We start from the raw sequence: 7,959 nt of genomic DNA, 5'->3' as shown, positions 1-7,959 counted from the left end.
CAAGATTACCAAGGCGGAGTGTTGAAAGGGTGGTAATCTTGCCACTTTGTGCAAGCCAAAGTCCACCAAGGTTTGCACCCTCTTTCCTTCTTTAAAAGAAATATTTTGTCCGAATGGAATATTTATGTCTATGTTTTATGTTCCTTTTAATGTCTTTTAAATGCCTAAGTTTTGTTGTATTTAGCTTAGGAATTGTCTCTTTGTTGGGTGTTGATTTTGTTTTGTAAAATAGTGATGTGCTGGAAATTATGTTTCCAGCAACATAGGTCCATTGGGGGGGATGAAGTATTTCTTTTTGTTTGAACCAGATTATGATTTTTGGATATATTTTAATAGACATATAAAAGAAAATATACCAAAAAGAATGACTCAAAAAGGACTTGGAAAGCCAAAGATATGCATGTTGCAAATTGGCATAACTGCTGAGATTTCCAGCAGTTATGTCCCATGGGTTTAAGATAAATTGGAAGCTTTACCCAATTCTTTTGGACCTGGTCTTCCCCATATTTCATCCTTAAAATTTCAACATGCCACATGTCAAAATTCAAGCAATTTGGATGAAGATATTTCATCCTTCCATCAGGTCAAAGTAGCATTACCTGATTTGGTGGAGACAGTCTTTTGAAGTTCAAAATCTCACCAACCTTTGCCACATTTGTGCACTCACATGTGAGCTAGTGGTTGAACGGTTATGTATCAGAATTTTGATTAGGTAATGTGTAATTTTTGAATTTTAAAGACTTCCATTTGGTCTCACACACACCTCACTTGTGTGAGACAAGTTTTGTATCTATATAATGCAACAAATGAATGAAATAAAATGATGAATTGTGCTGTCTAGTTTGTATTGCCTGCTCTTAGTATCTTCTCTTCTTCTTCATCTTGTTCTTCTTCCTTCCAAAAAAAAAAAAACTCTAACAAACCTCAATATCACCATACTAAAAACAACTAGAAAAATCACCTAAACACCAAACAAAAAATCAGATTAATGGTTGTGCACAAGACTAACACCTTGTGTGCAACACACTTGGCCAAGTGAACCCAAAACCACACCAAAATCCAACAATTTCTTAAATAGTTATAAATTGTTATGGTGCTTAGACTAAAAATCTTTATTTTATTATTATTTTATTCTTTGGATGTTGGAAAATAGTGGATCCCCCCCCCCCCCCCCCCCCCCACATTTGAATTGCTTACAAGGAGTGAACTATTATGCATTTGTTGAGCTACTTTTGTGTATATTTGATTCCTTGGATTTGTGAAATTGTCTTGCTAAATGTTTTACTTAGGACTTGAGATATCATATGTTTCTTAAATGTCAACCTCCCTATTTTCAATTTCCCCTTAGCATTCTTATGCATATGTGTAAATATATATGTTGACTTTTATTTATTTATTGAGAACTAAGAAATTTACTTTACCTTGCTAAGGCCTTAATTTTCCTATGCTTTTTTTTTTTTTATTAAAGTGAATTTTTTTACTTTTCCAAGTTGGGGAATTGACTTATTTTATTTTTATGTTATAAATTGAGTTGACTTTGGCATGAAGGTATAATACCATTTGTAACACCTTGTCTCCACTGGCATACCTATTACTCTTTGTCGATATTGTCCTTAACTTAGCCATAGCCACTCGGTATGAGATTTTTTGTTCAAAGCTTCCTAGAAGGTCAACCATCCTTAGACTTCTCTTGCTTAAGCATGATTAATTTTGAAGTTCTTTTGAACTTTAAAGTTAACTACTTTGAAAAGACCTTGGCGTTATTAGATTGACTATCGATTTAGGATTGGACACCAGGTAGCCTGCTAGTGTCTCTTGTACCTATCCACATTGATCGTCACAATCCACTCCCTTGTGGTCCAGCATCCTCGATTACACACTTCTGGCTTGGCACAAGCTCTGATACCATCTATAATACCATTTGTAATGTCTTGTCTCCATTGGTGGATTTGTTAATCGTTGTCGATATTATCTCCAATTTTGCCACTGCCACTCGGTATGAGGTTTTTTTTTCAGAGCTTTTCAATAGGTCATCCATCTTCGGATTAATATTGCCTAAGTAAGTTTAACTTTGAAGTTCTTTTGAACCCTTAAGCCAATTGTTGTGAAAAGGCCTCGGAATTATGAGATTGATTATTATTATATTTGAACTATCTCCCATTGCACACTCGAACGATGTTTGATTGTACATTAGGTAGCCTACTAGTGCCTTTTGCACCTGCCTACATTGATCGTTATAGAAGAATTGGTGGTTTGACCAAAATTCCTAAAGATTGGGGAAGAAATTTTTAACAATTTACAAACCACTTCGTTTCTTTCTTCTAGGAATTATTACAAATCTCAATTGATTCAACAATTGGATCTTTGGAGCTATCGTATTATTGGCCTCGGGTTTATCTTTTTAACCATAGGTATCCTTTCGGGAGTGGTGTGGGCTAATTAAGCATGGGGATCATATTGGAATTGGGATCCTAAAGAGACTTGGGCATTTATTACTTGGACCATATTTGCGATTTATTTACATACTCGATGGGAGGATTCTGCAATTAAAAGCATAAATTCTGCAATTATGGCCTCGATGGGAGGATATAGCTTAGGGTAGAGCTCTGCTCTTGTAATTGGGTTGTTGCGATTACGAGTTGGATGCCTAATTGTTTAGGAGGTAATGATAGTATCTTGTACCTGAACTGGTGGCTCACTTTTTCTATGTAATGAAGAAGAGGATCGATTCGGACCTTTTGCGGGAATGATTTGGAAGATACAAAACTAAAAAAGTGGTATTTGCTGGCAACAACATAATGGAGGTATTCAATCAATATAGATTGATCCGAAAGCTTTTTCAATTCCAATATAGCACCAATCGGTACATAAGAAATGTATTGAATAGATTCTTTTTAATGAATAGATCCGATCATAACTTCGAATATGGAATTCAAAGGGATCAAAGGGTTCGCTTTGACCGTTAAGAGTAGGTAACTCGTTCCCTGTGTCTTTGTTTCTATTGCATTCACAATTAATTACTCCTTTTTTTTTTTTTTTTTGTAAAGACGAAGAAACAAATTCTATTTAGTACGGTGACGATGAATGATATTATCACTATATTTATTCCTTTTTCTACTTCTTCTTCTAAGTGCAGGATAACCTTAAGGGGTTGTGGGTTTTTTTCTACCAATTGGGGCCCTCCCTTCACCACCTATTAAAATGAGGATGATGCGTTGTGGATGGTCGGGATAGCTCAGCTGGTAGAGCAGAGGACTGAAAATCCTCGTGTCACCAGTTCAAATCTGGTTCCTGGCACATGGATTGTTTGTATGAGTATCGATTCTACAAATTGGTCGTCATACATATTCATTAATTAATAGTATAGATCGTGATACATGTTTATCCATCTAAGCGGCTGGAGAGATACCCCTTCTATTTAAGAAATAGAGAATATTTATAGATGGGTATTTATAGATGAGTAAAGCGTATCTAAAGAAACAAATAGATTTTGTTTCCTCGTCTTTTTATTTATTTGTTCATACTGTGTCTCCTCTCGTTCCCAAAGAATGGTACTACTTCTTCTATATTACAAGGGGAGTTGAGGGGTACGAATAGCCAAGATTCATTTTTACTCCTCTTACCACTGGAGCTCTCTCTCTCTTGCCATTTCCTCTTTCTTCTCTTTGACTCCCAAAAAGCTGTTCCTTTCTCACTAATATCCATTTCAACTTCTTCATTCCTTCTTTATTGAAACCACTAGACTAATTTTCAAGTTTCTTTAAGCTATATTTTTTTATGATTTGTTTCCTTTAACATTTGTTTATGATTGTTTTGGTTTGCTATTGAAGTGTTGGTGAGGAAGTGGCTTGATCTTGTTGGATTTTGTTGAATATTTTTGTATGTTTATTTCTAAACTTTAAATGTGATAGTTATGAGTGCTTAGATCTTGTTGCATGTTGGTATTCATTTATGAACTAACATTTTTTTGTAGAGAAATTCATGTGAGTAAGGCTTGATGAACCTAGAATGACAAGGAAACTTTACCATGAGTTTTTCTCATGATTTTCTTGTTTTTCTTTAGTAAGTTTCTTTTAATAGTTTGAACATGTTTGATCTTCATTTTGATATACTTACATGTTGGTTTTTTAGTGGTTTCCATTGCTACATTTAAGCCTTTTGATGAAGTTCCATCAGGTTACCGTTTGAATGAGCTTTGAGAATGAGTTTCTTTACTTTATCCTTTGAATTAAGGCTTGATTTTTAGATATGGTGTGGATATTTCTTAGTAGAATCTTGATCTTACTTTGCATGTAATGATCTAAGTGTTTTAAAAAAAAAAAAATTAGGGTTGCAATCCAAGTGTTGGCAACTAGGTTTGACAATGGTTAAGAATCAAGGTTTTGTTTTACTTTAAATCCTTAAATCCATGGTCAAAGCTATCTTTTGTCTTCATTTTCTTGAATTTTCTTGTCTTGCATATTGAGCTTGCTAAAAGATCTTGATAGTATTTCAAGGATGAAATTTAGGAAGCTTGCTTCAACCGAGAGCAAAAGAAATTTCCACTTGAAATTCTTTAATTTTAATGTTGCCAATTAGCTTTCTATCACTCTTTTGCTCCACTGATTTTATCCTTAATTTAGCTATTGCATTCCAAATGGTATGAAGTTTTTGTCAAGCTTCTTAGGGGTTGTATGGGTATGTTTCATGACTCTCTAAAATCTACATAAAAAAGGAAGGTATATTTAAACTGCCTAAAACAATTAGGATTTTATGGTCTAATATATTTAGAATGTCTAAATCTGAATAGATTGGGAATCCTAATTAAAATATTTTCTTTCCTAAAATAATATATATATTTATTTCGTTTCCTACTAAACCCTAATTAAAAGCTTATATAAAAGCTTTAAGCCATCGTACAAGGTACGAAGTAATAATTTTCATATACCCATTACTATTTTCTCTTCCTTTTCTATGTTTGTCATAGAAAATCCGATGGCCGATGCCATACAGGCACCGCCAAAGACGTTCTAAGATAGCTTTTTCTATTTTGCAGTGAATGCGTGATTTTTCATTGTTGATTTTTACAATAACAGTTTGGCATTCTAGGACGGGAAGATTCAGGCATTTCCCACTTTTTATTTTCCGTGCATCCTACTTCATCATTGACAGCCAATAAATTGTACCATAAGCAAAAAGGCCCTCACACGACCAAGGTTTCTGATGAGTCCTTGATGGCTTCAATCACAATTGCTATGGACTTTGTTAACAATTTTACTTCTTTATTGAGCTTTTTCATCAAGTAGAAGGTGGGGCCGACTTCATCATTTAAGGTCAAAATTGAACGACATCATCAAAAGATAAGAAATATATATAGATATTTCAATCGTCTAATTTTTTCTATTTTGTATATGTGTTATGTAAGAATTTTTAATTGATATATAGATGTACGGATACGAAGGCTATATATATATATACATATGTGGGTATACATGGAGCTTGCTTTTAACAATTTTGTTTATGCCATATCGTTTTTGAACGCGAAGTCATGGGTAATCCCCATACATAGATACATCTACTATCCTCAAGCTATTATTTATATGAATGTATATGGCTATACTTGTGTTTACATCATCTATATATCTTATCTCATCATTCTTGCTTTTGGAAGGACTAATCCTCTTAATTTGCCAATAGCTTTGTCAGACTAATCCTCTTAATTTTCCAATGGCTTTTTCAATGTGTCATCAAATATATACACAAGTACTATTATATGAGCCTTTTTATAGATAATTGACTCCATGGACATGTAATGCAAGAGGTCAAATATAGATATTTGGACAATATATAGCATCAGATTGCAAGTGATCTCCACTATGAGAAAATAGACAAGGAAGAAAAAAAGAATGTGTGGCAAAGCGCCTAAACAATGGAGAAATCCAAAACTCATGAAGGAAAACAAAGAGCTAAGTTTACATATGAAGAGCAGCGTTGGAAAGTATCTAGAATATGAGCCGATATCAATTTATTGCCATTGAAACAATGGATGCACAGAGTATAATTCAAAAGAGAAAACAGAGGAAATTAGAGCATGCAAGGCATCATGATGTCTTTCAATTAAATGGCAATACTATATCTATATATATATGCGTATTTCAGGAACTTTTATTTATGATAGGTGGGGATGTTTTCATAAATATGTTTTCGTAAATATATATATATATATATATATGTACACCTATGGAATCAATTGAGGGAAAGGTTTCTCCACATTAGAGTAGTTGGCATACGCCACCTTGCACATTTGCGATTCAATAAATATGCTAATAACAAAGAAAGAGGACTAGCACAATTCAATCATGATCAGCACAGCACTCGTGCAATTTTTTCTATGTGCATAAAATGCTCCTGCTAAGCAGTTTACAAAACTGACCAGCAACAATCTTTGCTTGTTGGACCTATAACTCATAATATGCAACTATCGAGCTTTAACGGACTTGATCCCCAATATGGATAGTGAAATTAGCTTGTAATTAATCAAATGCGTAATCCAAAGCTACCAAAATACTCTTCTAAAGCTATAAAGACTCACACAAACTTATCGATCAATTAAAAATTCGAATCATCAGCTCTCATCATAAGACAAGGAAAAAATGGAAGCATTTTGCAGTACAATATTATAATATTGGGATTATGACTAGCTTTGTGTTGGTGATCTCATTTATAGTGACATCAATACTAACCGAGCGTCATTTAGATGAGAAGACCCATTACATTAGCTTCTTTTGCTGTATGAGATTCATTAGGTATTAGTTCATTTGTCATTCATATTCATTAGGTCTTGGTCTCATTAGTCATTCATGTTCATTTATATCATTTGAATTTTGTGTGCATATTCAATACTAATTGCAAAAACAACTTAGTACTACACTATGTAGTTCTCTTGCAATTAATGAAGGCTACAAGCCGTATGAATTACGATAAGACTACAAGCCAGGCTTAGATGCCAATTTTAGACTAGAATGACTACAAGACTAGCAGTGATCTTGATTGTCCTTTTTAGCATCTAGTAAAGACAATATGCTGGTCTTGGACTAGTAAAGACTATGAACCATGTAGATTGTGGGACATTTCACCTACTATCTTGGCAATTTCTTGACTTTAAGTAAGGTGCTAACTTGGAAATTCAGGTGGTGGAACGATAACAAAGTCTACAGTTTTGGACTACAAGTTAGCTATTGACACGTAATTGATACTTAAGAGTGATTATTAGTATCAGCATATTCAAACTTTATTAATTAATCAACACTATATTTGATATCAACTAAGTTAATAATGGTACAAATGGTAGAATATGAAATCAGTATAAGAATGATCATTATGGAATCGACATGAAGATGTTCATCAACTTAAACAAATTAAAGAATTCTCAATTCAAAAGTCAACACTCATTACTCCACTGAGTGAATTCTTCACTTAGAGGAGTGGGGGGGCTAATTGTGTGCGTATATTTCATCACTCCCAAAAATATCTACATAAAAAAAGAAGGTATATCTAAACTGCCTAAAACAATTAGGATTCTATGGTCCAATTTATTTGGAATATCCAAATCTGAATAGATTGGGGATTATAATTGAAATATTTTCTTTCCAAAAGTAATATATTTATTTATTTATTTTATTTCCTACTAAGCCCTAATTAAAAAGCCTATATAAAGGCTTTAAGCCATCATACAAGGTACAAAGTAATATTTTTTTTATACACCTATTACTATTTTCTCTTCTTTTTCTATGTTTTTCACACAAAGTCCAATGGTGTGCCACACCGACACCCACAAATGCGTTCTAATGTAGCTTTTCTTATTTTGCAGGCTCACATGGTTCAATAATGGTGAAATAGGATGTGATTTTAAATTGTTGATTTTTGCATTAGAGGGGTCACACATCCTAAGATTGTTCCCACTGGAATACACACTTAATC

At 33.6% G+C, this 7,959-nt stretch overlaps 1 non-coding gene across 1 annotated transcript; it reads left to right on the top strand.

Moving 5' to 3' along the window:
* Positions 1 to 3,224: 3,224 nt before the first annotated feature.
* TRNAF-GAA (transfer RNA phenylalanine (anticodon GAA)) lies at positions 3,225 to 3,297 on the top strand. The gene has a single exon. It is a non-coding gene; the product is annotated as a tRNA-Phe (tRNA).
* The last annotated feature ends 4,662 nt before the right edge of the window (positions 3,298 to 7,959 follow it).

This window comes from Ziziphus jujuba, chromosome 4, assembly GCF_031755915.1.
Source record: "Ziziphus jujuba cultivar Dongzao chromosome 4, ASM3175591v1".
NCBI classification, from domain to species: Eukaryota; Viridiplantae; Streptophyta; class Magnoliopsida; order Rosales; family Rhamnaceae; genus Ziziphus; species Ziziphus jujuba.
The sequence above is the reverse complement of the archived record's forward strand: the minus strand, read 5'-3'. Positions and strand labels throughout refer to the sequence as shown.